General features: G+C 36.9%; 1 pseudogene across 1 annotated transcript; it reads right to left on the bottom strand.

Annotated features, from left to right (window-relative positions):
* Positions 1 to 1,917: 1,917 nt before the first annotated feature.
* LOC147543556 (subtilisin-like protease SBT1.4 pseudogene) lies at positions 1,918 to 4,586 on the bottom strand (annotated as a pseudogene). The gene is made up of 2 exons (XR_015223733.1): positions 2,030 to 4,586; positions 1,918 to 1,992 (listed from the first exon to the last, which is right to left on the bottom strand). The product of XR_015223733.1 is annotated as a subtilisin-like protease SBT1.4 pseudogene (transcript).
* Positions 4,587 to 18,043: the final 13,457 nt, after the last annotated feature.

Raw genomic sequence — 18,043 nt, 5'->3', positions numbered from 1 at the left:
TATTAAAGAGGAACGCGATGAAAATCGCAGCCCTAATTCTAATCATTCTTCTACTTCGACATCCAACCCTACTACTTCAATCGAACCTATTGTTGATCAGAGGGAAGCTCAATCACAATGGGAAAAACCTATTTTTGATGAGCATAGAGTCGAACCTCATGTAATGGGAGAGAATATTGAAAGTGAACCTGAAGAAGAAAAAGAAGATTACGAAGAAGTTAAAGAAATCGATCACGAAGAAGTTGAATACGAAGAGGTTACTCACAACCGAGCAGCTCCTTCTCAAGCCGATTTGCTCTTGCAAAACTACACAGTTATTAAGGAGAAGTTTCAGTCCAAAACGAAGGCCAACAGCATGGATCCTCACAACCCTCATCTTTTTGCAAGCCGTGCTCAAGCTAACATCATCATTAATTTCGCTAAAGTTGTCGCTGATTCAAATAGAGCAATTGCGTTGGATCCTTCAATGGCTAAGGCATACTCACGTAAAGGGGCATCATGTTTTAAGCTAGAGGAGTACTACCAGAAGCCAGAGGACGTTGCAGTGACAATATTTGCTAAGGGAATACCAACCATCAATGTTGGTGTTGGATTAGGTGAACATATATTAGGTGTTAGCAGTGAGATCCTTGCTCCTCTTCAAACTCATCCACCTAATCAGTCTTCTCTTGTCTTGGTTAATGATAACATGGACCATTCCTTCCAATACCAAGCCTTAACATATTGGAATTTGATGAACTCATCTCATAACGGTGGAGGCAGCAAGAGAGAGGAGATAAAAGCTATCGATTCGAACGTTTGCGATGGAAATTTAAGAGGTTTTCAAGGGTTTTATCCAAACCAACCCACAATGCTTCATGGACTAATGCGTGTGGGAACTTCTTCTTCTACAATGGGAAGCAAGTGGAGCTCTGGCGATGGTTACGACGAATCATACTTTGGTAGTAGAATCTCCATGGCTATGAATTCGCCGAGTAGTGATAATGTCGGATTTCATAAGTTGACAAAATATGATAGAATTATGTTCTATAAACTTCATGAAGATGAACGTGGGAAGGAAGATTTTGGGCGTCATATCAACACTACACGTTTCCACCTCGGTAACTTAATTGAAGTTGGTTACATTTATACTTTGGCTGTTGACGACGAATTTTATGAAGATGTCGAGATGAAGGTTCTTCATTCACTCAAGATAATTTTGATTCAATCACTGGCATATGAGATTGAATATGAGGTTGGCGTTTTCTTACATATTAGTATCCATCACTTCCAAGACAACCTTCGTTCGAAGTGGGAGTTGCGAATCGCCTTGGTGAAATTCAATCTTATGCGGATACATCCAGCTTTTCTTAATCAATCGATTCAGGACAAACCTTCTAGGGAAAGGGGAGCTGATGCAGGCGCATAACACGTGGGCCACGTCCACACGTGCCCACGTCCCGGTTGGCCACAATAGTGGTCCTAGTTAGTATAGGATTAGGAAGTTACCTTAAATTGGTATTTCTTTTATTTAGGAGTTTCTATGTTTTAGTTTCTTTAATATTTAGGAATCCTAGTTTGAGTCTATCTAAGAAAGTCTATTATCCTATAAAAGGAGGTCTAGTCTATTTTGTTATTCACATTGAAGAGAAAAACCATTGAAGTTATTAAGAGTTTTAGTTTATTTTATCGTTTCTTATCGTTTTCTTTATCATTCTTAGTTTAGTTTATTGTGCTTCTTTAATTCCGCTGCGACTACATCAACCGGCCAGAGTTCGATTTTTTTTGATTTTCCAAAAAGAAAAATGAGCTGGAAATGCTATAGGCAGGTCTGGCAGAAGCAAATTAGGCATATTTCTCATTCAATTAGTAGAACATGAATATCAAACTTCAACAAAAAAATAACATGAATATCAAAACCTAAGAACGAATTAATTATTAGATGAGAAACATTTTTATTCTTCTAGCTCGGTATCAAAGAGAGGGATTATCAACCAAATGATCCATATTAGACTGCTCGAAAACTGACTTAAAAACCAGAAATTGTTACTTTATTTTTTTTTCTTGTCACTATTGACTACTCATGAAACTACATAGGATTACATTACTCTAGGAGAATAAACTCAATAAGAATCTCAAATTGAAGATGCATAAGATGAATCATCCCATGCATATGCAATTGGGCTTCTAACAATATGAGCTCCATCAGTCCACTCTAATGACCCAAATTTGGGGTTCCCATCCGTTTCAGCACCCACACTTGTAAACTTGATCTGATATGAAAGGCTTTGGTTTTGTGCACTAAACACTAGCTTCTTAGGAAACACCTCCACTTCAACGGCGGGCGAACTCGACACCTTTACCTCGTAAACTGCATCCGTCGAGCTTCCGACGTTTGTAACAACTCTTGTGTATTGGACAACATCGTCGTTGGACATAAAAACAACCGAGAAAGACGGGTAGTTAAATTCACCAGGCCCGTTTTCGAATCTCATAGTAGAACAATCAACACTTCGTCTCACTATAATTGCTACACGATCTTCTTCGTAGTCAATGGAACATAGAAATTTGATGTAATCATCAGTACCAAGATCATAGACCAACCCAGGATCAACAGCACGGTTAGGGTCAACGTGGCCCGAGCCATGTTCCAGTGGTGTAGAATCTTTGCCAGTGTAAAAATCTTTAATATTTCCACCATTGTGATCAATATTATAAGCGGTAGTCATGATAGCTGATTTTATAGCGGCCGGACTCCATTTTGGGTGGGCTTTACGTAACAAAGCAGCAAGCCCACTAACATGTGGAGTGGCCATTGATGTACCTGACTGGAAATTGAACTCAACTCGTCTTGGATCGTCTTCTAACTGTGACGGACCAACTACACCGGTCCAACTCGCTAGGATATTCACACCAGGGGCGATGACATCGGGTTTAATAATTTGAGGAGTGATTGTATTTGGCCCACGACCTGAGAATGGAGCGACCTGTGGGGCTGGTGGAAATGGGCCCACAACTGTTCCACGCGAAACAATAGTTGCCGTTGGTGAACTTTCAGATTTAACATAACTTTTTATCTTATCTCCCGCGGTTGGATCAACCATAGTTGTAGGCAAAACATGAGCGTCGGCAGAATTCGTTGGTCCAGTACTGTCAGTGCTGGCAAGTATCATCCCAACACCACCGGCTAACTTAACGGCGTTACCTTTCTCAACATTACTATTAACTCCGCGATCACAAATGACAATTTTACCCTTAATCGCTGTAACATTAAAAGTTCCTGGTACACAAAGCCGATGACCAACACCACGAACACCAGCAAATATTAGTGGAATCTTAGCCGTTGGATCAAGTGGAGATCCCGAGAAAAGAGAAATCCCACTATAAACGCTACCGTCACCTAAAATTGCATCGGACGGGAAACTACGGTCAATGGAAGAAGCACCAACCGTTAATAACCACGGCGAGATATTTCCGACCGTTGATTTCTTCGGACCTGAATTTCCACCTGCAACTGATACTAAAACCCCTTTTTCGACGGCTCCGAACGCTCCAATCCCAAATGGATCATCATCATAATCATTCTGACCGTCATAACTAACAGAAATTGAAATCACATCAACCCCATCAGCAACAGATTGATCTAATGCTGCTAAAATATCAGCATCATGACAACCCTTATTCCAACAAATCTTGTAAGATGAAATTCTTGCTTTTGTTGCCATTCCTCTTGCTTCCCCATTAGCAAATTCATAAAAACTAGCATTATGAACTGAAGAACCAGCAGCTGTTGATGCAGTATGAGTCCCGTGTCCTTCCGTATCCCTAGGAGATCTCGACTCTTTCTTTACATCAATGGGTCCATACTTAGCTTCATATCCAGCTAAGAAATATCTAGCCCCAATTAACTTCTTATTACATGAAGAAGCAGGAAAATCTTGTCCAACCTCACAGATTCCTTTCCATCTAGCCGGAATATCTGAAAGTCCGGCATCGGAAAAGCTACGACGTTCCGGCCAAATCCCAGTATCAAGAACTCCGATTACTACATCGTCAGCGTAGTTAGAGTTGGGCCAGAGACCGGATACGCTGTTCAAACCGAGGAAGTCAGGGGAACGTGTCGTACGGACGTGTCGGATACGTTCTGGTTGGACCGATCTGATTCCTGGGGTTTTCTTTAGTTGTTCAGATTGGGTCGGAGTTAGTCTGGCGGCGAAACCATGAAGAGTGTGGTCGTAGGTGTAGAGAATTCGAGTTTGATGAATGGAAGGAGGAAGAGATTCTAGGGTTGAGGTGTACCAATGATGGTGAGTACTAAATGCTTCTGGCTTGTGGATTTTTGACACGTGAACAATATAAGTTTCTTGATCTTCGTGTGAGAAAGTGAAGGTAGGAGTTGCTAGAAATAGTAGTAATGCGATGCATGGGATCACTGTAGATTTCTTCTTCATCTTCATTTACTTACTGGTTTGGGTTTACTTATTGGAGAAAGAAAGAAATGAAGATGAGTTATTACTAATTCAACTTCGTTTTTATAGTACTAGCAAGGAAGACACTGTGTGAGATCTAATTTGAAGATCATTTTGACTTTTGTGCATCTCGATGATGCAAAATTAATTGATTTATTTAATTTTTAAATGGATTAGGTGATTAAAATACTAATAACAAATTAATTGAAATTTAAGAATTCCGCAAGCGGCTTGGCACATCTCAATATCACATATTTTTTTTCTTCCGAATTATTTTTTCGGGAGTGCTACAATCTTTGACATTATGAAGACAAATTTTTTTTCAAAATTTGACTTTGATCTAGGTCGTTCTTTTACCCGTGTGACTTATCGTGTCAAGAATCTTGTCAAAGATTCTTTGTACACTTAACATTTTCCTTATTTCTTTTTTTTTTTCTATTTTTTTTTTTTTTTTTTCAGCAGGCAAAAGTCAAAACTCTCAAGTTTGGATAGGTACACATGGAAAACGTTAGAATTAAATCTTCTTTCCACTTGACATAGGATGACACATTGACACTTAATCAAAATCATTTCATGAAATCGATAATTCCATTCAATTTGTTTTAGGCGGCCAAAAAGTTCTAAATATTTAGTTTTTATCACGGAGGCTTACTTTTTGTTGTCTTAAACTCCAATTTACTTTTTAATACAAACGTAAATCTTTACATACGACAAGATCATTAGCTAGAAAAAATATTAGACCAAACATATAGCAATGCCAGAATTTGTATGTGGGTTTATTTAATATCGGTTTAGAGTTATATATTTCAAACTTTGGTTTGTTACTTTGTTATAGAAATTTCTTTTAACTCACATTTTCCATACAAAGGAATTGATTGAAGTTTATGATCAGGTGATATTTACTTCGAGAAGTATTTTGTAATAATAAATAAGAAATAAAGAATATTCTCTTATTGGCTCTCTTTAAGTGTTCATATAATAAATGCATCCGCCTCATAATAGAGTGTCTAATAAAGTGTCCATTTGGAAAAAGTTTTTTTTAACAAAAACTTTAAAAAGTCATATGTGACAATTTAAGTGTTAGAATTTGAGTGTCCCATTGGAGATGCTCTTAAAGCATTTTCAATGCAAGACTCAATTAAAACTCTACTGAAATGTCTATATGGCTCCATTTTCCCGTTCTCATGCATTTACTCAAAAATTAAAATAAAACCAAAATTGCCCTTTATCTTTTCTTCCGTTATTCCTGTTTCATTTTCTTATGTTCTCTCTCAGTACCTTCCCTCCTTCGTCTTCAACATTTTCAGTCTTCATTAACTCCATTAAAGACCTTCAAAAAGAACAATTATATTTTATTTTCTCGAGAGGGAAAAAAACACTTTTCTATATTCCTGCTCACCTATATCTTCATCACTTCTCTTTAAAAAAATGTAGATAATTAAAAAACTAAATTGAATCATGAAAAGAAATTTTTGTTCGTGAAGGAAGATTTGTTCGTCAGTACAGAAGTTTAACAAACATGTTTATGACGCAGCGGAAAAACTGATAAAAGCCTTAGAACTCCGTCTAAAGACTATAGAACCAAAACTAATAAGATTAACTACTAAAATACTTGAATTTTATTGATTGAACTGAATGAATAAAACAACTCCTAGATTCCCTTTATATAGACTTAGGCCATGTTTGGCGCGCGGGAATGGAATGAGATTCCTGGGAATCACATTCCCGTGATGTGATTCCTGGGAATCACATTCCCGTAATTTGATGTTTGGTTTGACCAGGAATGGGAATTTGATTCATGACATATTCCTAATTAGGTGTTTGGTTCGTATAGGAATAGGAAAGCAAATATTTGTAAAAGTACACTTTTACCCTTACTTAAACTACATAAAATACACACTAACTTTGTTATACATTAAAAACAACATTATTTATTCAAATTCGTAAATATGAAATAATAACACAATACACCAAAGGGTTAGAATTTAAAGATAATAAATAAATGACTTAATAAAATTTATCTATAATAAAATTTTGTTCGTAAACCTAAATAGAAATTTATCTAAGATTACATTTCGTTTATAAACATAAATCGTACTTGTTAATACCAAATCCAACAATTTTTTTTTTGGTAATTCAATATTTTGTTAAGGATATATTCGTCAATATATATTAATATATGTGATTCCGGTGGAATGGGAATCACAAACCCACCTCCCCCGGTGGGTTTGCTATTACCCCTTTTTGAGGGAATCACATTCCCGGGCCCACATCATTCCCACGAGCCAAACAATGATCTAGAATGTGATTCCCGGGAATCACATTCCATTCCTACACCATTCCCGCACGCCAAACATGGCCTTAGGGTTTCCGTAACCTAATCAAACTCAAATAACAATTTCTAATAAATAAAATACTAGTTTCCTAAACCTAATCAAATTCTAATTGATACCAACTGACGCAGCGGAAAAACTGATAAAAGCCTTAGAACTCCGTCTAAAGACTATAGAACCAAAACTAATAAGATTATCTACTAAAATACTTGAATTTTATTGATTGAACTGAATGAATAAACACAACTCCTAGATTCCCTTTATATAGACTTAGGGTTTCCGTAACCTAATCAAACTCAAATAACAATTTCTAATAAATAAAATACTAGTTTCCTAAACCTAATCAAATTCTAATAACAACTTCTAAATAAATAAAATACTATAATCTAAAAGCTAAAAGGTTTCCTAAAAATATAAAACTGCTAAAAATAATAATTCTCTACGAACAAAAATATTATACTATTAAAATAACTAGATTTTAAGATATCCAAGATACTTGGAATATCTCATGAAAATCTCCCTACATCAGTTTACCAATGATAAAAAAATACTTTTTTCTTAAAACAAAAATTAGTGGGAGTGTTCATATAGAGATAAAGAGAACAAATAGTACTATGATAAGAAAAAAATAAATTGGGACCTCCATTTGTGGAGGACCTTAGAAAAAGAGATACAAGATAGGATATAGATCCAGAAAAATAGATATTTATTGAAGAGGAGAAGATGAAGCGAAAAGAGAAATCACAAATTCTTTTGAAAATCTTTAATGGAGGTAATAAAGAATGAAATGATGAAGACAAAGACGAAAGATTGGAATTTGGACACATAGTATACTTAAACAGAGAAAAAAGAAAGAAAAAAATAGCAATTCTCGGAAATTTTATTTTGATTTTTAAATATATGGAAAATCCGAATTGGGGTCATCTTGTTATTGTAGTCATCAAATTTCAAAGAGCCAGTCGAATGACAACCCTAAATAAATATAACTATTTCATAGGTTAGTGGGAGTGATGGTATTGAATAATAGTATATTTATTTGGAAAAAACAAAATAAAAGATAAAATAATGACTTGACAAGTACCTCTTGATCTCATCTAGAGCAATTAACAAGTTTTTTTTTTTTTGTTGAAGGAGCAATTAACAAGTTGATATTATAAGTAATGGTTTGGTAAAGTAATCCAACATAAAGTTTTAAATATTGAAGACCTAATAAGTTCTAATTATTTGGATAAATCAAAAATACATAAACGTTTTAAAGAAGTCCATGTGATGTATAGGAGATGGGACCCCTTGAATAATAAGTTAATATTGATTATAAGTAATAGTTTTATACATCCAACTAATACTTTACTTTATAAAGACCTAATAATCTAATTATTTGAATATAATCCTACAAGATTATTCATCAATTAGACTATCTTAATATGTACTAAAAATTAGAAATATGACATGAAAAATCCACTCTGGCAAGATACAAACACCAACTAAAGATATCACCTTTCTTAGAACTTATTTTTGTTTTTCTCGAGCAAATATTGTTGTTTATTAATTAGCCGACGAAATTCAGCGTGAAGGTGATTATCGGTATTTTATATTCTAAAATCTGAAGGTTAAACGGTACATAATGTTACTTTTAAAGTTTGTATGAATCTAGATAATGAATATAATCAGACTTTAGTAGGTATAATATTCTTTTTCAATAAAACAATATTACAATAATATTGTCAAAACTTCTGGTTGGATTGACTATCAAAGTTAGATTTCAGTTTCATCTTCTAAGTCTAGGATTAGAGATACAAATCCGTAAAGGTTGCTGATAGTCGTATTTTTCTTTTAAAAGAGTCATTTTCTTTCTTTCTTTTTTTTTGGATTGAATCTTTTTCTTTTGGTCGCATGAACAGTCATTTAATCTGTCACATAAAACTGTTGATTTAAATACTCCAGGGATCCGGTCATATTTGACTATGGGCATCACATGTGTTTTAGTTTTCAAAAAAGTTTCTTTCACGTGTTTCATTAGTTATAATGGCAGGGTAGGTGGGTAAGTTGTAGGGTCCACTCCTCATCGGTTTTTGACACCGGGTGATAGTACTGTAGTAGAGTAGGTACAATGAGCCCTCCCTGGAAATCAAAATAGTTTTTGGAGTGTGAAGATTTTGTCAAAAATGTTGATCAGTTTTTGACAAAGTCTTCACACCTCCTAAACTATTTTGATTTCTCCAAAATGCGGGTCTTTCAAAAAGGGTTCTTTCTCAAGCGCCCCCTACTTTATGACTAGCTTTCCGCGTAGCTCCTTATTTTATCGAAAATATTCATATAATCCTCTTTGACTATTACCGTCTATGTGAATGTTAGCTTCTTTTTAGAGTTCCCAGAAATACCCTCTCTCTTCTTCATCTTTTCCAAATTATTTTTCTTTTTAAATCCTTGCTCGCAAGAACAAGTTTGAAAGTATCATCTTCGGGCATACGGCAAGACAGAACAATAGTCAGGCGGGCATCTTAGCTAAATGGGGCAGGCAAAACCAGTGTCGACGTTCTTGGCACTCTTTCCAAGGTTTCGCTAATTATTTCAATTCTGGTGGTCCCTTATTGTACTTTTCTTTCAAAAAAAAAACTGACCCGCTCTTTAATTCTTATTTCATTTACAATTTTCATTATATGGGTATCTATAATTGTTTTTGGGTTCTAATTCATAATTTGTATTAGTAGAATTTAGGGTTTTGTTAGAAATTTCTACACGAAGTAATTAATGATGGATAACAGAATAGATGAATGTATACATTTGCATCCTGGTTTTAGACTTTACCCTACTGATGAAAAAATAATATTTCACTATCTTTGCAAAAAAGTATTCAGTCCAAGTTTCACAACTTCAGCAATTGAAGAAGTAAATTTGAATAAGCATGAGCCTTGGCAGGGGCGAAGCTAGGATTTCTTTTTAGGTAGGGTTGGCTTAAATAAAGTTTTGCGTATGAAATTTTAAGGCACTACTACTTGTGAGAGATGATAGAATTTTTTGTGCAATATAATTGCTTATTTTATTATTTTACAATAAATTTTTTTACTCTCTATCGTTATACATACCCCCACTTTTAACAAAATAAAAATTATACATACTCAAAGTTTGAGAAGCGAAAAAGAAAACTGAAGTTAAGTTTGTGACAAAAACACAAAAATCAAAGAAGTTAATTGTCTTACCAAGTAGTTGAAATGAAATATGGTAGACATACCACGATAATTTCGCTAAGTATGAGAGAGGCTTATGATTGAGGTTGAAGTGAAAATAGAAAAAAAAAGATGCAAAAAAAGGTAAAGAGAAGAGAGGAAGGACAAAAATAGTGGGGGCCGAAAAGAAAGTCTAGACATAATTGAGTGCCAAAATGACAGTTGGTTAACTGTTGAGGGTAAAATAAGAATTTAGTTTTAAGTTGGGGACCAAACAAGGATTATTCTTTGTCAAAAACGTAAGTATAAAAGGCAAAAGAAATCATGTTGGAGGGTGGTTTTGAACTCCTAGCCTTAAATGTGTGAGGCATTAGCTCAACCAGCCGGGCTAACTCCTATAGGTATTAGTATCTTGGTGCGGAGCTTACCAGACTTAACCCAGGCTATAGTCTGGGTTAGTCACAAAACTCCGCCTCTGAGCCTTAGGATCTACCAAGTATATCTCTCTCTCTTTAAATTTACTTTATCTCTAACTTTGAGAAAGTCTTGAATTTGATTAATTGGAGGATGGGGTTTTGCAGGTAAGGCAAAGATGTGAGAAAACACCTAAAATTGATTTCACCATAATCTTCCTGAATTTCAAACAAAACACCTAAAAAGAAAATTTCGTAACCAATAAATCGATTTCGCAAGCAATAAATCGATTTCACCATAATCACAAATAAATTGATTTTACCATAATCACCTATAAACTGATTCATGATGTTAGTAAATAACAAAGCATAATTTGTTAAAACGAGAGAGATAGAATTACTGAAGAAGATCACTATAAACCTCGATGAAATATGGCTTCGACAGGAAGAGGATCGTGATAGAAAAAGAAGCTGGTGGTGTTTTGGATTTGAGTTTGGAATTTGGAAAAGAAGAACTAAGTGGTGGATGAATTTAGAAGAAAAATTTGACTTTCATTAATGGAGGTACATAAAAGAAAGAAGATGATGAAAAAAATTAAATGGCTGTAGTTTGGGAAGAAGAAAAAAACTGACTAACTTAAAATTCTGGAAAGAGAGTTGTTTGATTGATTTTAGAGAGAAAAACAATTTTGGAGGAGATGAAGAAGAGGAGGAAACAATTTGGTTGATGTTACGTAATTAAAACAAGGATATTTCTGTGAAATCTAAAAAGAGGTTCACAGTCAAATGAACGGTAACGGTCAAGTGGGACATCTGAGTATTTTCGATAAAGTAGAGGGCCATTTGGAAAATAACCCTTTCAAAAAATACTTTTTCCAATATCTCCAAATGTTATGGAGGAAACTCCCGTGAACAAATCACTTTAATGTGGAAGTTTGAAATCATTCTATTATCAGAGATTAAAATCGGATCCTTCTCTTTTCATGGAAACCTTTATGATATTAATTGGTTAGGTGAGGCGGAGCTTGGTCACTGAGACTTTATGGTGATAAGAAACTGGCTTGATGATAGCCATGTGACATATCTATTAGAGGATAATCATTAACCATGATTGTATCTTCTAACAATAACAGTTTATGTTTAGATGTGTAAGAGGCAGTTTTCAATTGGTGGTTTTGATTTGGAAATCTAATTGAGGCGGTTTGGAAATCCAAAGTGAGACGCGGTTTGGAAATCCAATTGAGGCGGTTTTGAAAATCCAGATTTAGTGGCGGTTTCAATTTGGATGGTTTCCAAATTTCTTCCAATCCCACCGGGTTATAATCTATTATATTAAAACAGCTCAGTCGGTTATCCAGGGGATAAGTCTGACCGTCTATTTTTATTGGGATTTTCATAAAGATCACATCTAATGGTTGTTATAAAATCCCTTGTCGTGTAAATCCCTTCAAAATAGAAGGGTAATAGTATAAAACGACCAAAAGTGGTTAGGATATCCCTACATAACTACCCACGTATTTCTCTCCCTCACCATTTAACTTCACACGTATTTCTCTCCCATTTAACTTCCTTCCCACTTATTTCTCTCCCTCACCATTTTCAGTCAGATTTACAACTGTTGGTTAATATCTCTCCCTATTTATTCTCCATTATCTTCTTTATTCTCTTTCCAAGAATGTTGTAATCTAAATTTATTTATTTTCTCAGGCGTTAGCCAAGAGGGATCTTCCCCGTCCGTAGGACGGGGAGGAAACCTAGTATATATAAATAGGGGGTTTGAGTGCTTTGTAAACACATCAACAACAAACACAACAACTATTCTTTAGAGAGAGCAAGTGCGAGAGAAATTTTGTTCATAGTTTTGAGCGGTGTTTAATTTCTCGGTCGTCAAAGATTTAGTATAGAATGTTAATTTCTATACGGTACCATCTTGGGACGAACTTGCGGGTTGTGTCAGTCGTCTTCATCAATCCTTCAATAAAGTTTTCTTGTTCGCCCGAGGACGTAGGCTTTAAAGTCGAACCTCGTTAATTTTGTTCGCATATTTAGATTTCGGCTTAGCTTTTCGATAATTTTCATAATCGGATTAATTTCTAGGATAGGTTGGATAGCTTCCGCAAACTTTTAGTACTAACAATTGGTACCAGAGCCTTGTTGAGATTGAACGAAGAGAATATGGGATCGAGAAGTGGTACGGTCAAACCAGGGAAATATGAGATAGAGAAGTTCAATGGGAAAAACGATTTTTCTTATTAGCGGATGCAGATGAAGAATCTGCTAATCTCGCAGAAATTACACAAGACGTTGACGGGAAAGAAACTTGGAGATATGTCAGATGAGAATTCGGAGGAGTTAGATCTCGAAGCACGGGCAACCATTATGTTGTGTCTTGAGAGGGACGTGGCGTTCCTAGTAGACGGAGAAACAACGGCGGCGAGTGTGTGGTTAAAGCTAGAAAGCAATTTCATGACGAAAACCTTAACGAATCGGGTCTACTTAAAATCCAAACTATTCACGTGTAGAATCGAAGAGGGTTCTTGTATTCAGGATTATGTGAATAGGTTTGACAGGATTATCTCAGATTTGAAGGATATATTGATGTTAAGGTTGAGGATGAGGACCAAGCCCTCATATTGTTACTTTCATTACCTAAATCCTATGAGAACCTTGTTCAAAATTTGATGCTTGTTGGTGATAGTCTAAGCATGGAACAGACGAGAAATTCGTTATTAGCGGATGACCTTCGTAAGGTTGCTACTAGCGGTATGATGTCGGGTGGAGTGGATAAGGATCAAGCACAAGGGTTGATTGCAACGAGGGGGAGGAGTAATGAAAGAGGAAAGGGAAAGGGCGGGAAATCTAAATCCAAATCTAGAGGCTCTTACAAGAAAACGTGCTTTAGTTGTGGTGAACTTGGCCACTTTAAAGCGGCTTGTCCAAAGAGAAAGTTGAAGCAAAAGAACGAAAGCTACAAGAAGAAACAAGAGATGCAAGAGGCGGGATATCTGTCAGAAGACCCTGACGAATGTTTCTCGGTGACAGAAGTGTCTGAGAAGATCTCCGATAAGTGGATGCTTGATTCAGGAGCGTCACACCATATGTGTCCAAATAGGAAGTGGTTTACTACCTATAGGAGTATAAATGGTGGTACAGTTATAATGGGTAATGAACATTGACAGACGTAAGATACATATCCGATTTGCGGAAAAATCTAATTTCCCTCGGTGTATTAGAGCGGAACGGCTGTAAGATAATTATAGAGAATGGCTCCATAAAAGTCGTTAAGAGTCCTTTGGTGGTAATGAGAGGTACTCGTTACGGTAATTTATACAAACTTTTGGGGACAACAATTACGGGAGATGTAGCAGTAGGAATCAGTGGAAGGGATCCAACGACTAGTACGAGACTTTGGCATATGCGCCTTGGGCATATGTCAGAAAAGGGTCTATCTTTGATGTGCGGCTTGTTGAAGGACATGAAGAAGCATTGCATGGAGTTTTGTGAGCATTATGTGTTCGGGAAGGCACACAGGGTGACGTTCTCTACAAGCAAGTACAGGAGCAAAGAGGTATTAGACTACGTACATACCGATGTCTGGGGACCGGCAAAGTTAGCTTTCAAGGGTGGTTCCAGGTATTTTGTTACATTCGTTGATGATCATTAGAGATTTGTCTAGCTTTATTTTCTGAAGCATAAGAATGAGGTATTCAACACGTTCCTGGTATGGAAAGCAATGGTTGAGAACAAAATTGGTCGAAAGATGAAGACGTTAAGATCGGATAATGGGACCGAGTACATGGATGGGGCATTCAAGGAGTTTTGTAATCAGGAAGGCATTATGAGGCACTGGACAGTAGTAAACACACCTCAGCAGAATGGAATTGTAGAGAGATTGAATCGTACACTACTTGAAAAGATTAGATGTATGCGCTCCAATTCGAGATTAGGCATAAAATGGTGGGCAGAATCTGTTGCTATAGCTTGTTATATTGTGAACAGGTCTCCACATTCTTCTTCAGATGGTGGCATACCTTACGAGGTGTGGTCAGGTGAACATGCAGATTACGGGAGACTTAAGATTTTCGGTTGTACAGCCTATTACCATGTTAAAGGTAACAAACTTGATAATAGAGCAAAGAAGGCAATTTTCTCAGGATATGCTACAGGAGTAAAGGGTTATCGGCTATGGTGTACGGAAAACAAGAAGTTTGTAATCAACAGAGATGTGGTGTTTGATGAGTCATCTATTGTAGCTATGGCGAAAGCTACGGTGCCTAGTTGTGGTGATGTTGGGTCTACTAAAGCTCAAGTAGTGGAAGTAGAAGCCGAAGACCAATGGGTTTCTAGGAATCATGATCAGGTGGAGCATCAGGAAAATACTCAGGATGAAAAATTGATGAACCCGATCATGAGAAGGTTCAAGGGGAAGGTACACAAGTTTTACAACAACAGCAGCAGGATGTTTGGGTACACACTAGGCCGAAACGGTTATATAAGCCGGTTCAGAGGTTAGGGTCAGACAAACCTCTTAGGCATTACGGGCAGGCAAATGTGGTTGAATATGTACTCTCGGTGGAAGACGACGAGCCGGTCACCTTCAAACAAGCTATTACCGCGAAGGAAAGAGATAGTTGGTTGGTTGAAATGCAAGAAGAAATGGAGTATCTTCACAAGAACAAGACATGGGAGGTTGTCCCATTGCCCGAAGGGAAGTCTGTTATTGGTTGTAAGTGGGTGTACAAGAAGAAAGAGGATTCATCCGAGATCAAAGGTACAAGGTATAAGGCAAGACTAGTGGTCAAGGGTTATGCACAGAAAGAAGGGGTCGACTACAATGAGATTTTCTCCCCGGTCGTGAAACATACTTCTATTCGGGTTCTATTGAGTATTGTTGCTCACAGTGATCTTGAGATGAAACAACTCGATGTTAAAACCGCCTTCTTGCACGGAGATTTGAAAGAAGAAATTTATATGGCTCAACGTGAGGGATACAAGGTTGAGGGTAAAGAAAATCAAGTATGTCGTTTGAGGAAGTCTCTTTACAGATTGAAACAATCCCCTCGCCAGTGGTACAAACGGTTTGACTTTTTCATGCTAAAGCATGGTTTTCGCAGAAGTGACTATGATTGTTGTGTATACATCAAGAAGCTTTGCGAAGGTGACTTTATTTATCTCCTTTTGTATGTGGATGACATGCTTATTGCTTCTCAAAGCTCGGATAAGTTGAAATCTCAACTCAATCAAGAGTTTGAGATGAAAGACATGGGCGCTGCAAAGAAGATACTGGGAATGGAGATTAAAAGAGAGCGGTCAAGTAAGAAACTTTACTTGAGTCAGAAAAGTTACATCGAACGAGTAATTTCTCGGTTCGGGATGCAGAATGCGAAGGCGGTGTCAACACCTTTGGCACCACACTTCAGACTCTCGGAAAGACAATCTCCCACTACTACGGTGGAGAAGAATCATATGGATAATGTACCGTATGCTAGTGCAGTTGGCAGTTTGATGTACGCTATGGTGTGTACTCGTCCGGATATTTAACAGGCGATCAGTGCGGTTAGTAGGTTTATGGCAAACCCGGGGAAGACACATTGAGAAGTTGTGAAGTGGGTCTTGAGGTAGCTGAAGGGTACCGTTGATACAGGTTTGTGCTTTGGTGGAGGCACATGTCAGGTAAGCGTTTATGTTGACTCGGATTATGCTGGCGATCTAGATAGAAGACGATCTACTACTGGTTATGTATTTAGGGTACATGGTGCTCCAGTTAGTTGGCGATCGAAGCTACAATCTACAGTTGCGTTATCCATTACGGAGGCCGAGTATATGGCTATGGCCGAGGGTGTATAGGAAGCATTGTGGTTGTGAGGTCTTCTGGATGATCTAGGGATTAAGCAGGAGTGTGATGTATGGTGTGATAGTCAGAGTGCAATCCACTTGACGAAGAATCAAGTTCATCATGCTCGAACTAAGCATATCGATGTCAGGTATCACTTTATACGAGATGTCATAGAGGAAGGTGATGTTTCTCTCATAAAGGTACACACAGATGGGAATCCCGCGGACATGTTGACTAAAGTGGTGACGTGTAGCAAGTTTCAGCATTGCTTGGAATTGTGATGAGTCATGAAAATGCCTCATTTGAATCTCTTAATTTGGGTTAGTTAGTCTATTTCGAGCAGTTACTCTGATTAATTGTGTATTTCTCTTTCCCAGGTGTCTTTTAGGGAGTTTGGTGTGAAAAATAGCTAAAAACAGGAGAAAGACACACTTGAGGGCATTTTGGTCATTTGGAGGTTAGGGTATTCTGGAAATTATAGTGTTCAAATGAAAACTAGAGTCCATGACGAGTCCGTAGGCGAAAACGAAAGTGAAATCGGAGTACGGGTTTGAGAAATAGAGGAGGTCAAAGTTCGAGTAAAAAATCAAGTCAACATTGGTCTTTTTGTATCACGTGGCACAAATCCAGGACGGAGATTTGAATACTTCGGTATGATATCGGGTACAGCAGGACAACATTCGGGACTGTTGATGGGTATGATCCGGTGTAACGAAGAGTACAATACTCATGTTGCCTCTCAATGGCGCAAGCTAGATGGGACGGCTGAAGATATATCAATTGAATCCGTCGTCCAGCTTGAAACCCATGTCATCTTATCTCTGTGGCCCGCGAAGTACTAAAACATTACTTATGGACAGCAAGATAACAACTCAATTGGGTGATATATTTTTGGAGATCTTTTCTTCTCTCATTTTCTCTGCCTCGTCTTTATCTTCAACAGTGAAGAGGAAAGAGATATATGATATTATGTAGAACAATATTTTCTAGAGAGAGATTATGGTATTTCTCATAGAAGGAAAGAGGATATTATGGATTTCTATCATGGCTTGCCCTTCTTGCCATAATGTTGAAGAAGAAAACATGGAAGGAGATAAGAGACAGAGAAGGAAAGAGAGAAATGGGGATGGAGAGAAGATATTTTCTTAGAGAGAGATTTATTATTGCTTCATTCGGCTATATAACAGGGACTCGACTGGGACAAAAAGGTATCTCATCTTTGGGGTCCTCTCGGTTAAGAAAGAAAAAGATTAGAGAGAGAGAGGGACTCGGCCATTAAAGTTATAGCCAAGCTAGAGAGAGAAGCCGAGAGCTAGAGAGAGAGTGAGAAATTTGTAGTGTTTTGTTTCTGTTTCTTTTCTTCTTCTTCTTATTCTTTTAATTCCTATCTTTGTGACAGAAAGAAGGTTAGAAAGAGAGAGTTAAGAGAGAGAGATACTGTAGAGAGAGAAAGATTGAATCAAATTTATAAATCCATTATCATCTTCTTCTTTATTTATCATCACTCGGTTATAAACATTAGAGAGTGTTCATAGCTTGTTTAGAGAGAGAAAGAAACAATATAGAAAGAGAAATAAAGAGAAAACAGAAAAGGAGAAGAAAAACCAGGGAAGGAAAAGTATTTTCTCACCTGGAAATCGTTTCCGGGAAGATGAGAAAATAATTTTCCCTAAGGGTCTGTTTGGCAGAATTTTGGGAAAACAGAAGGAAAATCTTTCCCTAAGGCCCTGTTTGGTTCTGAAATAGCGAAAAAGTTAAGTTTTCTTCTCCCTCTCTTTACTTTATTTTCCAATTTCTTTTATTTAATGTTTATGAGTAACTAATTTTCTATCTAGGGTTTTAGATG

Source organism: Eschscholzia californica, unplaced genomic scaffold (genome assembly GCF_041429995.1).
Source record: "Eschscholzia californica isolate CP2 unplaced genomic scaffold, dmEscCali1.0.p SCAF_4, whole genome shotgun sequence".
Lineage (NCBI taxonomy): Eukaryota > Viridiplantae > Streptophyta > Magnoliopsida > Ranunculales > Papaveraceae > Eschscholzia > Eschscholzia californica.
This window is presented reverse-complemented; position numbering and strand designations above follow the sequence as displayed.